Source organism: Ursus americanus, chromosome 19 (genome assembly GCF_024610735.1).
Source record: "Ursus americanus isolate L20-20 chromosome 19, mUrsAme1.1.p, whole genome shotgun sequence".
Classification (NCBI taxonomy): Eukaryota; Metazoa; Chordata; class Mammalia; order Carnivora; family Ursidae; genus Ursus; species Ursus americanus.
Window position 1 is genome coordinate 52,812,187 of NC_142145.1, and position 15,764 is coordinate 52,827,950.

The 15,764-nt window shown below is 41.9% G+C and overlaps 1 protein-coding gene across 6 annotated transcripts in view; it reads right to left on the reverse strand.

The window, feature by feature from the left end:
• EPB41L3 (erythrocyte membrane protein band 4.1 like 3) overlaps nt 1–15,764 on the reverse strand; it is a 138,397-nt gene that overhangs the window by 118,927 nt on the left and 3,706 nt on the right. The window lies entirely within an intron of this gene.

A 15,764-nucleotide genomic window follows, 5' to 3' on the forward strand; every position in this document is an offset into this window, starting at 1 on the left:
TTTACCTAAAAAGATTAGGGACAATATTTTTGCAAAATAAAATGTGATTCTTCTCCATTTAAATTTTCAAAATATATTCAACTTAAAAAATTTTTAATACCTGTTAGTTATAAGCTTGACCTCTTTGAGAAAGGCTGTCCAAGATCATGTCCTTACTAGGGGGTTTTTTTGGTTTTAAAAACCTTTTGTTTAAAAAAAAGAGATTTAAAAATATGCATATAGCTTTATAATACCCTACAAATAGATATTTAAATACACATTTTAAATATGATTTATATGGATATGTGTACACATATATATCCCTAGAAATATTAATCTACTTAATTCTTACAACAAACCTATAAAGCAGTTACTATTACTATTCCCAATTGAAGAAATTGAAGCATGCAGAGGTTACTGAACTTTCCTCTGGTCATACAGACAGTAATTGGCTGGGCTCTAACTACTATATTATCCTGCTAACAGCTGCTTTCCTACTATCCTTAATTAACAAATATAAACAAGATATTTCCATTGGTCATCTTCAGGAAACAGGGCAGATCAGGGATTCTACGTTGCTAACACATAATGTCATCTCTCCTTTTGACATCATGCTTTACGGGCCAAGCAAGGAGGCCACATTCTTCTATCTCAACCACTCAAAAAGTTAAGGCCCCTTCACGCTATTTTTGGAGGAGTCCCAGGAAGGATCTGCTGAGCTGGCCTGGATCACATGGCTGGGATGCAGAAGCGTGACTGACAAGGCCTGGGTACCTAGCCTACCACTGTAGCCAGGGAGCAGGCGGCCTGGATTGGCCGCTCCAAATAATCACAAGAAAGGAGTCAGGAGGAATTCTCCGAAGCAACAGGGAGCAGGTGCTGGTCAAACTGAAAGATGCACACAAGTGTTAGCACTGTGAGATCACTCGTCTAGCTTACTTCAATCGTTCACTTTTAATCATGCATTGCAGAAAACCCAGTCTTAGCACAGATATGCCACGCTTCATTTCATTCCATTTAAAATGATATGCAAAAGTGAGAGCAGCCAAGTAACAGAAGTTCCCCTTCTTCTGTGCCCTTTCAACATTTGTTCCTCGCCGGGCCCAAGAAGAGCAGGGCTGGACAGCCCAGGGTCCTGAGTGGTCAGCATAAGGCCCAGACAACCAAAGCAATGAGGATTTTGTCCAAGAGCAACTGCATGGCCTAGGAAAGCTCTCACGTGGATCAGCACTACTCTATGGGCTCCAGCTCTAGCTGAACCCAACTCGATGCTGTATTAGTAATATTAATAACCTGTATAGCAACACCATGAGGTCAGCTTTACTACAATTCCCATTTGGATATGCACTTAGCATGGCGTCTTACCATCCACACTTTGCAGGTGAAGAAACTCTAAAGAACTTGCCCATGACTGCACTGTTAGGGAAAAGTGCCTGAGCTGGGATTAAACATACAGACTGTATAATATATAAGGACAACTAACCGCCTGTCACAAATCCGATCCAAACTCCCACAATGATTATAACCCACATAAATGTTATGTATATAATATAATCACAATATGTATGCATGATTATATAGATATTATGTATATAATACAGGACATGAAGACCTGTATCTATCTTCTTAGGACTTAAAGGTGTGAGGAGAATGATCTTAGACCATACAGGCCTTCTAAATCTGCCATTATTAGAGAATATCTAAACTGACATCTTCTTTACCACTCAATCAACTTCTCTTTATCAGGCAGATGCGTTAAAATCATTGCAGTGTCCCTAGTACCTCTTCCAAAAAGCTACTTTCTATCGGAGAAACAGCCAATGCATATTTAATGCTTGTAAGGGTCATAATGAAGCCGCTTTTTCTACTAACATGTTTTCAACTTCACCCTCTTTTCGTATAAAAGAACACCAAGAAATAAGTCTGTTCCATCAGGCAATTCCATTTCACCAGAAAGCCATAAAAACAATTACCTATGTCATCACAGTTTCTTTAAAGAAAGCTGCAAAATATCAGATTTGCTGATCCAGGTCTGAGACAGAATCCTGACTGCTTGTGCTAAAGAATAATAGCTTCAAACTGAGTCATGGTTGTTATCAGACATTCTAGAATCTGTGAAGCCAACTACAGATGGATCTTAAGACGTGCAGCACCTGTAGGCCTTGAGCAAACCTATTCCTGTGGGCCATCAACTGAAGTATTTCATGAGGAATGATCATGCAGGGTGTGGGTCTCCCACATCTTTAGTTATTAGAGAACATCTAATCTGGTATCTTCTTTATCAGTCAACTCCCCTTTATCAACCCGACATGCCCAGCTCACGCTGATCTTAGAGCCTCATGCAGGAATAAGTCACTGTTAAGATCAAGAAAAAAGGAATATACAGTTTATACTTAAACAACGTAGGGGTCCTGGGCACTAACCACTCTCTACAATCAAATATCTGTGTAAAACTTTTGACTCCCCCAAAACTTAACTGCTAATGGCCTACTGTTGACTGGAGGCCTTTCCAACAACATAAGCAGTCATTTAACACATATTTTGTAATACGTACTGTATACTGCATTCTTATAATAAAACCAGAAAAAAGAAAATGTGAAGAAAATCAGAAGAGAAAATATATTTACAGTACTCTACTGTATTTATCAGAAAAAAAATCTGCATTAAGTGGACCTTCACAGTGTTGTTCAAAGTTCAACTATAATTGAAAACAAATTTAAGAATGAAGAGAGACCATTCAACTTCACCAACACTGAGTACCTGCAGCCAAATTAGGAGAAATTCTGGATTTTTACCTTGCTGAAGTCTAGACATGATATTCAGATTTAGAGAAAAATGTAATTTCCTATAAAGAAATAGAAATAAGGCAATAATGAAAATTTTCTTTTGGATAAGAAATTCTTTAAAACTAAGATAGATTAGTTTGCCATATATGAAAACAAAAATATCTATCTTTATATCTCAAAATAATTTCCTGCTGTATTCCAAAAGAAAAATTATCATTCCGTTTTCTTTAATTAGAATGCATGCCTAATCAAAACCTCACTTATCTACTTGATATTTCACTGAAGAGCTCAGAATTAAGAACCAACTACTTGATTTTCCCAGCACAAAGAGTGAAAATGAGAGATGTACAAATTATTTTCTAAATTACAAGACAATGGAATATTCATTGGTAAGAAAAAAAAAACCTGTTTACCTTAGACTGTGCTAAAATTGGAAGGGAAAAAAAGGGGGGCAGGCCAGATGGTATGTCTGGGAAGATACTGACAACATGGAAGGTGTTAATTCTTGGGGGAGGGGGTAAATTACTATATTCTAACAAGCATCAAGAATCCCAAGTCCAAGTTAATTGAATATGACTGGAACCCAACTGTCACTCTGGAAGCATGACACCACTCAGTGACGTATGTCTTGACTTGGCACACATATCAATTCTTTTACATCCCAAGAAGATCCCGCAGGCTGTACAGGCAAGCTTTCTCATCGGGGAGTCTCACTTTTTAAGGTTATACTTACAACTTAAAGTTAAATCACTTTGAGTGAAAACAGATCTACTAAATGTTAAGGATTGACTTAGATCTTTCCTTCATAAATTCATGGGATTGTCTCCCATTTTATTTTAAATAACTCCTTCATTTCAATATTTCTTGGGCACCTATCATGTGCTTAGCACTGTTCTAAGAGCAGGGGTCTATCGCAGTGAGCGGAACAAACGTAAGTCCTGTCCTCACAAAGCTGATATTCTCTGGGTGGGGCAGATGGCAATAAACAAGTCAGTAAAATATGTTTGATATGAAGAATTATAAGCAGGGAAGGGGAACAGGTAGTGTTAAATGGGGTGAGAGGTGGTGGGGGCTTATGTGCAAGGAGCAAGCAGTGTAAATATGCTGGTGGAGAATGTTCTAGGCTGAGGGGACAGCAATACCACATCTCTGAGGGGGAACCACGACCCTATTCAAGGATGAGTAAGGAAGCCACGAACCTTGGCTAAAGCATCCAGTCCTCCCTAAGAAATACACCATGGAATCCTACAGATGTCAATATACATGAACCCAAACATCATGCCGAATGAAAACAGCAAGCTGCAGAAGGATACATACGGCACACCATGTAACAGTTTTTAAACACTGAAAACAAGACCACAAACAATATAGTGATAAATAGTAACAAGGAAAAGAATGAAGAGCGGTTACCATGATGAGAAACACAAACCCAGAAGAGCTGCTGCTCACAGGAGGGAGGGAGGCCCCGTTGTGGAGGAGAGCTTGGGGAGAGAGAGCACGTTTGACTCATGTTTTATTTCTTCAGCTGGATGTTGGGTATACAGGTGATCACTACACTATTACTCGACCTTTCTGTGTATCAGAAATATTTTGCACTATTCTTAGAAAAGAATCTTCAAACCTATCTCAGCATCCTCAGCTTCCTTAACCATCTGTGGGTCATCTTGACATGTACCTTTGAGTGACAGACGGGACAGCACCAGTATCTCTGTTCAGCTATGATCAAGAATATTTTAGCCCTGGTAGAATCATTTGTTATCACAAGGAGAAAGGGAGCAAATTAAGGGGATGAAAAAGCTGTCATAACGCTTCTGGCACTCTGTAAGTACACATCAGTACCTTTCATGAAGAAAGGCTGCATAAAAGAATATACAGCAAGTCTATGCTTAGTGCTTTAAACTAAGCTGCCTGCCACAATTTTCAATACAGCCCCATCTCTACATAGGAGGTGAGTATTTTTAGCAATGTCACCTTTGCTTCTCAATATACTTCTTTAAAAAAATGAAACACTGTGGATAGAAATTCATAACTGCATTTCATACCTCACCGCCCGTGCGCGCAGGTATCCCAGCCAGGCACTTGTGCGCACTAGTTCTACTCCCTTCCTTTCCTCTCCTCCTTAACCCACTGCAATTTGCACCACCCTCAGGATGCCCTGGGCCTGCGAGAGAAAGGAGAGCGGGGAAGAGGAAGGCCAGTGCACATGCGGGGAAATGAGCACCTCTCTGAGCTCCTGAGAGCTGGCCAACCTGGAGGCAGCTCAATGCAAAATCGTCTCAGGAACACAATCCCCTGGGGAGTCGGGGGGGGGGGGCAGATACTGGTCCTTCCTGAAACACATTTCCCTAAAGTTCTCTCTCTAGGACCTCATCTTCCCAGCTTCAATGGTCTTCCTATTTTAATGACTTGGTGTCTCGACCCCGAAGCTGGCAGACTCCTGTGTAAAGCCTCCTGGATATTCTCTAATAATGGCAGATTTAGAAGGCCTGTGTGGTCTAAGATCATTCTTCTTGGATGTCCCACAGGACCCTCGGCCCCAAATCTTGACATCTGTGTCCCCGTCACCAACGCCACCATCAACCCAGGCCTCCCCTGGTGGATGTTAAGCTCAGGGGCAGCAAGTGGGGCTACTCCCCTCTCCCCTACCTCCCAAACCAAACACATCACCAAGCCTTGCAATTCCACCTCCTAAACATTTTCCCAATGATTCATTTCTCTCCATCTCTACCACCACTTCTTTACTTCAAACTAACCTGAATTCCCCGCTGGAGAGTAATATTGCTACTGGTTAGTACTTACTCTGTGCAAAGGACTTATACACAGGGTTGCTGGAAGGACTAATTTATTGTGAAGTGTGATTATTTTTAGCTTATAGAAAAAGGAAGTGAAATTTTTAAGGTTAAGTATTTCCTGGAGTTATAAATCTAGATGGCTGTGGAGTCAAGACTTATCAGTAAGTTTACAGATTCATTCATTCACTCAAACAAATGACTCACAGTCACTTTAATAATTGATATACTGTCTCTTAAAAAGGAAATTCCTGAGATTAATACAAGAGCCAAAGTAACTTTTCTGAAAATCACGTTTGATCACATGCTCCAACATGGCAAAACTCCTCATTGCCTTCACACCCCCTCAAGGCGACGTGGTTCGTGGGGCCCTGAGCTCCATCCCAGTGGCCTCCAAGGCTCATCTCATCTTCTCCCCACTGTCCCTGGATCCCATCTTGCTTCTTAGCCAAATGCAGTTTCCTTCAACTCCTCGAAGTGACTTAGCTCCCTCGTTCCTCTCGGCCCTTGTACACGCTGGTCAGTCACCTCAAACACCCCCTGCGGCCTACCCTGGACCCTGTCAGTCCTCCTGTTTCTGTCATATGCCAACGCTAGGCCACTGCTCAGGTCTTAGGTCTGACATCCCACCCTCTCCTTCCAGGACCACACAACCCAAGTCCGAGTAGGGGAGCTTCCTGTGTCTCCTTCACTGCCCCAACTCCCCTGTGGCTGCACCGTTCCTGGCGGATTGTCACTGCCATGCAGGCAATCACTTATCTCTGTGTCCTGGGTGACAAGGAGCCCCAGGAGAGCGGGCACTGATTTTGTTCACCACTCTATTGCCGGTACCGGCGTAGTGCTGACACTTAGTAAGTACTCGAGATACACTCCACTGTGAGGAGAGCAGATGGAGGCACAGGAACTGTGGGAGTAGGGCATGAAAGAAGTCAAACATGCTCCTTCCCCCGACGTATGCCATCTTAACTCCCTACAAAGACTGTCGAGTATTATTGTGCACATCTTTACAGCTCGACAAGTGCTTTCCCGCCAATCCTGCATTTGGTCATCACGACAATTCTATAGGAAGAAGAGTGGGGTTGCTCTGCAAATTTAGATCTCTCCCTCAGAGGGGCTCGGTGACTTCTTTCAGCCAAGTTGCAAACAAACACAAGTCTTTGGTCACGTCTGTCATGGACACCTGCACGATCCTTCAGAAGAACATGAACAAGTTGGGACATAGTCAAGGGTCCGGATTCTGGTTAACTGGAGTTGCAGTCGGACCTCGGAAAAGGGGCAGCTGAAAGTGGAGTAGGCTGGGAGGCAGATGTAGCTTTTGTAAGCGCTAAAGCTTTTACAATTTGGGGAACATTCCTTAAGAAAAAGGATTACAAAATTATGAATTCAAACGTCAGTAACAAGGGTCATCAGTTTCACAGTCCACATCTGAGTGGAACAGTAGGAGAAATTAAACATACATGAGAAAGAAGAGGAGGTGTATTCAAAGTCAAAATAATATCACAAGAAAGGTAAGGCACAGGAAAGGAGGGCAGGAGTAAAGGCTATTTATTCCACAGTGACAGGGGATCACCTGAGGCACTGTACCCCCCCCCCCAAACACACACAATGATTACAGATGGGGTCCCTGCCCCGGACCACTTATAATAATTAGTATCACACCCGGAAAAGAAGGGGTACAAATGAGGACTTCGTAAAATGCTAAAAGTCCTCAAATGGCAGTATCTAAAGTAGCCCACTAAACCCATGGTCACTGTCATCTGGTCCCGCTTCAGGGCGTTCATTGCCCCCCTCCCCGAAATCACATGTATTTGCTTATTGCCTATCCCTCTGCTTAAACTACAGGGCAAACAGCAAAGCAGAGAGGTCAGGTTTGTCCTGTTCACTGCTGCCATCCTAGCACCAAGCAAGGTACCAGATTCACGAGGAGCCTTCCAGAAGTATTTGTGGAATAAACAAATAAACGAGTAAAGGAATGAACAAAGGAACCAAACCTTACAAAGGCTCAAAGTGCCGAGCTTTGGTACATGTCATCGGTCTTTACAGTCTAAATGTGCATTTTGCTGTTAGTGAATCTTTTAAAATTAACTATCACTGTTGCCAAATGAGCATCCTGCTTGGACAAATCATAATTTCAAAGAAGTCTGGCTCATGGCAAAGCAGCCGAGAAGAAACACAGGCAACACGCTGGAAGAGGAAGCAGAGTCAAAAGACGGGGTTGGGGGGCGCCTGGGTGGCTCAGTTGTTAAGCGTCTGCCTACAGCTCAGATCGTGATCCCAGGACTCCCTGCGTCGGGCTCCCTGCTCAGCGGGAAGCCTGCTTCTCCCTCTCCCACTCCCCTTGCTGATGTTCCCTCTCTCGCTGTGTCTTTGTCAAATAAATAAATAAAATCTTTATTTTTTTTTAAAGATTTTATTTATTTATTTGACAGAGATAGAGACAGCCAGCGAGAGAGGGAACACAAGCAGGGGGAGTGGGAGAGGAAGAAGCAGGCTCATAGCAGAGGAGCCTGATGTGGGGCTCGATCCCACAACACCGGGATCACGCCCTGAGCCGAAGGCAGACACTTAACCGCTGTGCCACCCAGGCGCCCCAATAAATAAAATCTTTAAAAACAAAACAAACAAAAAAGATGGGGTCGGTTTGTTTCGCTTCTTTCTTTCAGCTGACAGACACTGGAACCAGAGTCGTCTGGAGAAGGGATAGTTGGGACAGAAGCTGGCCTGGATGGAGAAGGCCTGGATTCATCGTGGGGTAGACAAAACAGTCACTGAGACAGAGGGGGGGGAAGCCAGCCAGGGGCAGGGTGTAGACGCATGTTCGGTGTTCAGCAGGGGGCTACCTTCGAATTGACCAGCAACACGGGCTCCTCAGCACACTAGGAAGACCGCATAAGGTCGTTTTTAATTTTAGCCAGGAGAAGTTGCAGGCAAGGAGATCACCAAGTTGAAATCCAACTCTTAAATAATAACACGTAGAAATAGCGGGTATGACGGTAAACAGATAAAACCAATAAATGTTTCAGAGGAACGCTTTGCTGGAAATTAAGTAGAAAAAGATTATAAAATTTAACGTACTAATATTTGTATAGTCCATCCTTTAGCCTTTACAAATTGTCTGAATGTTAAGGCACTTGTACAGGTGGTTCCAAGATGCAAGTCTGGTGACACCTGGGGACACTGCAGTGAGAGGGAGAAAAGTCACAGTCTGATGATGGTTAAATAACTCATCTCACTTGCGTTCTCCCCATACCAAGAGCCACGCTGTCAGGAAAGCTGCTTCAGACCCGCAAGGCTGCACCGCAGCCATCGCTCCAAGGTCTGGAAGCTCCCTCTGGAATTCATCCTTAGACCCTAAAAATTGATGTAATTCAAGGATGAAATACAAGTGACTTTTGTTTTATTGCCTCTCTACGTAGAGAAGTGAGAAGTGTGTGTCTTTTTTGGATAGGAGAATAGAGAAAATAAAGCTAATTAGCATACATCATAGTGTAATCTGGCCATTCACCATTTCTATAATATCACTAAGAATACTAGTTAAAAATTGAGCTACCCTATGATCCAGCAATTGCACTACCAGGTGTTTACCCCAAAGATACAGACGTAGTGAAGAAGTGCCATATGCACCCCAATGTTCATAGCAGCATTGTCCACAATAGCTAAATCGTGGAAGGAGCCGAGATGCCCTTCACAGATGACTGGATTAAGAAGATGTGGTCCATATATACAATGGAATATTACTCAGCTATCAGAAAGAACGAGTTCTCAACATTTGCTACAACATGGACGGCACTGGAGGAGATAATGCTAAGTGAAATAAGTCAAGCAGAGAAAGACAATTATCATATGATTTCTCTCATCTATGGAACATAAGAAGTAGGAAGATCGGTAGGAGAAGAAAGGGATAAAGAAAGGGGGGTAATCAGAAGGGGGAATGAAGCATGAGAGACTATGGACTCTGAGAAACAAACTGAGGGCTTCAGAGGGGAGGGGGGTGGGGGAATGGGATAGACTGGTGATGGGTAGTAAGGAGGGCACGTATTGCATGGTGCACTGGGTGTTATATGCAACTAATGAATCATCGAACTTTACATTAAAAAAAATACTAACATCTGCAAAGAAAACAAAGGTTTTAATCACTTTCATTTTCTCATATGTAAGAACCTCCTAACAACTTAAGAATATCTGTAAAACTCAAATACCTCGGTAACATTTTGATCAGCAGAATCACCTTTACCCATAGAGGGATTTCCTCTTTACTGATTATACTCCAATTGTGTATTATAGAGAAAACTAACCCCAACTGAAGGCATACCGAGCCACCTATTTTCACTTACTAATTTTTTAAAAGATTTTATTTATTTACTTGCTTGCTTACAGCATGCATGATTGGGGGCGGGGGACAAGGGAGAGGGGGAGAGAGAATCCCCTAGCAACACAGGACCTAATCCCATAACCCTGCGACCATGACCTGAGCCGAAACCAAGAGTCGGATGCTCAAGGACTGCCCGACCCAGGGCCCCTTTCACTCACTAATTGAACACTCCTGACCATTTCCTGCATAATCAGCATCATCCCTATTAACAGATAAGAAAACTAACCTTTAATCCTACTTCCTTAATCTTTTAAATTTTACGTAATTTCCCAGAACAAAGGGGATTACGTGATGGACCAGCCATAGTGAAACCAGGCAGGGCTCTTTACGCTGAGCATTCTCTCAAACATCAGTACTATTTATTGACAGGGTAGTTTCTTTCCCAATTACGTATTTACCAGACGGTAACCAGTAAACTAGAAAGTGGTCGAGATGAGATTCCTCAAGATTGTTATCCAAAATGTGGTCCAGGGACCACACCATCAGCATCCGCTGGAGCACCTGCTGACATACAGACGTCTGAACCCAGCTCCAGACCTGCTGAGAACTATGGATGGGCCCCTAGAAACTGCTTTTTAACAAATTCCCCCAAGAAATTGTGTTACACAAGAAAATGTGAAAACCACTGTGGCTAATTCCTCGCAAACCTCGACTACTGTCATCCGGAGTTTCAAATTTGACAAAATCCTATATTCTCATTGAGGGCTATCTTTTGGATTACGGAGTTTGTGGTGGAATGTCCCAAAATTCCATATTCCCCTTGGGGATTTATCTTTGCAATCTCACAGTTCCTAACAGGTCTCTAGGAACAAGCAAAGCAGGCAAACAATGAAGTAGCTTAATTGGGAAAACATTACTGTGTGCCTACTCTCATTACACATGGCTCTACAGGTCTGCGGATGTATACGTCTCATTTCAACCTTCCAGTTGGCACCATCATTGCCGTTTCACAGCTGGAGGACCTTGACCAGAGAAATGGAGCAACCTGTCCCGAGTTACCGAGCTGAAGGTACGCAGATGTTTCGACCCATATCTACTCTCGCTGTATTTTCTTTATTCTACAGCATAGCTCCTCTCCATTAATTACTGCTATCTAGATTTGAGGATTTAAGGGGAAGAACTTTCCAAATGTCTTGAGCAAGTTGGTCAGCTTCTATACCTTTTCCAACCCCATACTTTGTCCACTAACGATATTCCTCTTAAGCTCAAGTTAATAAAAGTCACCATCTATAGCAGAAAATAATGGCATAAAGTAGACAAAAAACAAGAATTCTCTCAAATGAAATTACCAAACACTGTAATGCCATGATGTGAGTAACTCTAGATACAAATTACATAAAATCAAGCAACTCCCAGGCCCATCCTTGGGCTCAGGCTCCATCATGGCGGCCTAGAAGAAGCCCAGGTCCACCGAGCCAGTTAGCGCCATCTTGGGATCATACAGCTGTTTTCCTCGGCCACATGAATGTAGGGACACAACACGATTTCAAGTAAAACTAGGAGTGAAAACCATAACAGAGTGGCCCATATCCCTGGAGAATCTGCATGAAATCTGTGAACGGAGTCCAACACTCACTAACCCGCTACTGTTGAAGACAAAGGCCAGGTTCGGAAATCAGAACGAGAGCCAGGGCAGCTTATTTTTTTTTCTTTTCTTTCTCTGGAAGCCCCATGCCCCCACACCTCCTAAACTATCCCAGACTCTGAAGCGTCTCAACTCTGAATTCAGAGTCTAGTTCAGTTCCAGGCTGTGGTGTCTGCTGCCTGTTGGGGGATTCCGGGACACACATGGGGAGACGGTAGGTACCTGGGACCTCAAGGTCAGGCTGTGCCAGGGGAGGTCATCTGTCTGTGTGTGAATTAAGAAATCAAAAAAATAAATAAATAAATATGGCTAAAGCCTGGTTGTTTTAGTTTATTAGAACTAAATACACACACATGACACTGAGATGTACACGACTGGCCATTAGATGTTTTAATTTTGCTTAATGTCCTGTGTCACCACAGCCTCCTGATGTGTGTGCTACAAGACAATGCCGAAAAGTACAGGCAGTAAGCAGCAGGAGGAGAAGGGGCTGGAGGGCAAGATTTCAAATAATCACCATCATTAAGGTAATGATCCTTCACCAGTATTGTATGGGACCCAAAGAAAATATTTATTTCTCATTAAAAATAATGTTGTAGATATAGATTTGTATACATGAGAAAGCTTCCCAGGACATACTGCTACATAAAAAAGAAAATGGTTACATATAGTGTTTAAGCTAGAAATCTGTTCTTATAAAATATGTACCTGAGTCTGTATATACACAAAATAAAGCCACTGCTATTTACTAGGCACTTATGAACAAACTGGGTACTGTGTTTAGTGCTTTGCATGCATTGTATCACTTAATCCTCCTACCCTTGAGACTTAAGCATTATGGCCATTTTAGAAATCAGCAAACAGAGTCAAGGAAGTTGAGAGCTGACCCAGGTCACAGAATGATTAAATAGTGAGACTGAGAGCCCAGCCCAAGTCTGTCTGATTCCAGGACCCACTACGGTATATGAGACATTCCAAGAGACAGCTTTGGAAGGATGTTTGCCAAAAATGTTAACAGTAGCTGTCTCTAGAGGAGGGGATTTCTCCTTTTTGTTTTTCAGTATTTTAGAATATATTTTACTTCATTTTATTTTTACTTTTTTAGAGGGGTGGGAGGGGCAGAAGGAGAGGGAAAGAGAGAATCTCAAGCAGGTTCCATGCCCAGTGGGGAGCCCAACGCCGGGTTCAATCTCAGGACCCTGAGATCACAACCTGAGCTGAAATCAAGAGTTGGACACTTAACCGACTCAGCCACCCAGGTGCCCCTACAACGTATTTTTAAGTAAGCACGCAATATTTTTTAATATCTAAAATAACAAAGATGTTTTAATTGGAAGGACAGATAAGCAGCATGAAAATCTTTCCATCTTCCATATATCTAACCTTCCACTCTAAACAGCTTAAAAACAACCACCAACCTCCAACTGAATGTGACCACAAAAAAATATATGGAGTTGCCAAATAGCAATCACGGAGAGAAATCATTACAATCAATTTCTGAAAAATTCTGGATTAGGCCATTAACAAAAGCTCATCTACCTCCAGACTCCTAAAATCCAATACACCCTACATTCATTACCAGATAAACACTCTTCTTCCCTACTCAGTTACCTTCACTAGCTCCCCACTGTCTAGTAAAGTCTGAAATATCCTTTCGTCTCTTATCCAGAAACCTTCCGCAAGCAGGCCCCACACTTCCTCCTTCGACTTGTCTCCTACTGCTCCCTTGTGTAAAGGCTACATTCCAGCTAAATTTAGGCCTGTTGACCTCTGGAGTGTCCTACCAGGACTAATCTCAATCAAAGTCCAACCATCTTCCAAGGACCAAAATAGAATATGAAGACCATTCAATAGATGTGTCCTATAAAGTAATGCACATAAGAAACATAATTATTGGGGCACCTGGGTAGTGCATTTGATTAAGTGTCTGACTCTTGGTTTCAGCTCAGGTCACGATCTCGGGGTTGTGAGATGGAGCCCCTCACCCAGGGGGGTCTGCTGAGATTCTCTCTCTCCCCCCCTTCTCTGCCCCTCTCCCCGCGTGTGTGCACTCTCTCTCTCCCTAAATAAATTTTTTAAAATCTTAAAAAAATAATTACTAATACACAGAATGGGCCATATAAATCAGCACTGAACATTATAAAGCATTTTTTGTTAAAAAAAAAAAAATTAGCACACCCAAGTGACAAACAGTATTCCATAAAATCCATGACACCAATCATCGTAAGAGACACAGCACTCTGCCAATCAAGTTATGACTCATGTATCAGAATATTTCTTTTCTAGTTATTTAAAGAACTCTTAGGTTTATTTAGGTATTCTATGCATAAATAAATACACAGAAACAAAATAGTTTGGCCAAGGTATTCCTAAAAATTCCTTACTCGGTCGGACTCTGACTCCTTTGAATCGCAGGCCGACGCAGTTATCGCTGTCCCTGCTTTCCCACAATGCCAACCCCTGAGCATCTTTATTGGTGAGGCGCCGTTTCTTACCAGTGCCCGTTACTACTCCAAGGTTTTCTTCCAATCAGCTAACATCAATCTTCACTGCTCCAACCAGTGAAATCAGTTGCCTGCTTTCTCTCTGCCACACGGCTGAGAGCAACTGTAAGTCATATCCCAAATTCAGACATGTTAAAACATGAAAATGTAAGTTTGTTGTAGAAATGATGACATTCGGGGCTTGCAAAAGACACAGAGAAACTCACTGTTTGAGAATGCAGACACTATGTACAAAAATGACCAAAGAGGAGAGACCTACAACAGAAAATAGTTTTTGTCTTTATGGGCTGACGTCAGGATCAATATCATCACCCAGCCCTAATCCATTTTCAGCTTTTGTCACACACCAGTCCGGTCCCTCTCCTCGTCTTCTGAGAATTCCCTCTCTACTGATGTCTTCCGTGACACCAGTTAGAGCTGGCAGGAAAGGAAGCAGGCCGCCTGCACATCTTCTCTTAAAGAAGCCATTCTTGTTTCTCTAAGTACCTGCAGTATTTTCTTCTCTGATATGGCAAAACCTCCAGAACCTACCTCATTCAAGCTATGGGCAGAATAGTAAGCTTGTTATGAAGAGGAACATGCCATTAAAAATAATGACTACAGACGAGGGCCAGTAATTCTCATTTTTAAATAAAGCAGCAGTGCCTTTGAAGCCTTTTCAAATATTTTTTTGTAGCGAAGCATAAGTCACAAATGGGCTCATTTTTCATTCAAGTCCATAAATATTTACTCAATGCTGTAAGTGTTTAGACCTGTACTTGGTTTGGGGATGAAACTCCAAGAAAAATAAGTTCCTACTCACATCACGCACTCACACACTCAGTAAAAGTGGAGAGAAAAACAAACACACGAAGCAGGTTAAATATTGCATTTGTTTCCTATGTCCAGTACAGACCTTTCTGCTTTTTTATTTCTAAGTCTGTAAGGAAGGGCTATAAGAACAATGTACCAAAATGTCAGCAATCTAAAAATTAAGTTGTCAGCTTTTTCGCTATACTGCAAATTACAAAAGAATTAGAGGTTTGGTGCTAATAGAAGCTTACAATTCTAGAGTGTGCAATTTAACCAATCACCGCAAGGTCTAAAAATGCAATACTGAAGACATTTCCACCAAGTGATCTGCAATTCTGGTATCTAATTTCAACTTCTCTACTTGTGTCATTCTTCCCCTTTTCTCCCCCTTGCTTTGGAAATTGTTCTTATGCAGAATAGCCACACAGTTAAGAACTGCCCAGAGCCTCTACATACATAATACACTCACATGAAAAAAATGACAGTCATCTTGACCAAGGAGGTATGGAAAAGACAATGAAGATCTGCAGCTATTCTATGAGTCTTCACTTCTTCGTGCTCATGTCACATTACATGCAGAAATCAAAACGTGAAATGTACTTTACAGTTTCAGAATTTCAGACTTCCTTTTATAATTTATTCCATACTAATTTTGGTGAAACATGTCTGTGATCATCTCTGCACTAGAAATCTAAGTTAGGATTAAAATGTTAAATTATAAATTAATCTGTGAAACAATTTAAATGGAAATCAATTATCTGAAATCACTGCAGATATCTTGAAAACTTGTGAGATCTCTAGCTTTTTCCATCATTGCCAATTGCAATCACATCACTCAAAAATAAATCAGAAAGAACACTGCCTACCCAGAAAATACACTATCTTTATAGACAACACATACTTCTAAAAGACAATACTGATTAACTAGACCAAGAATTTAGCAAGAATGCTGTTTTA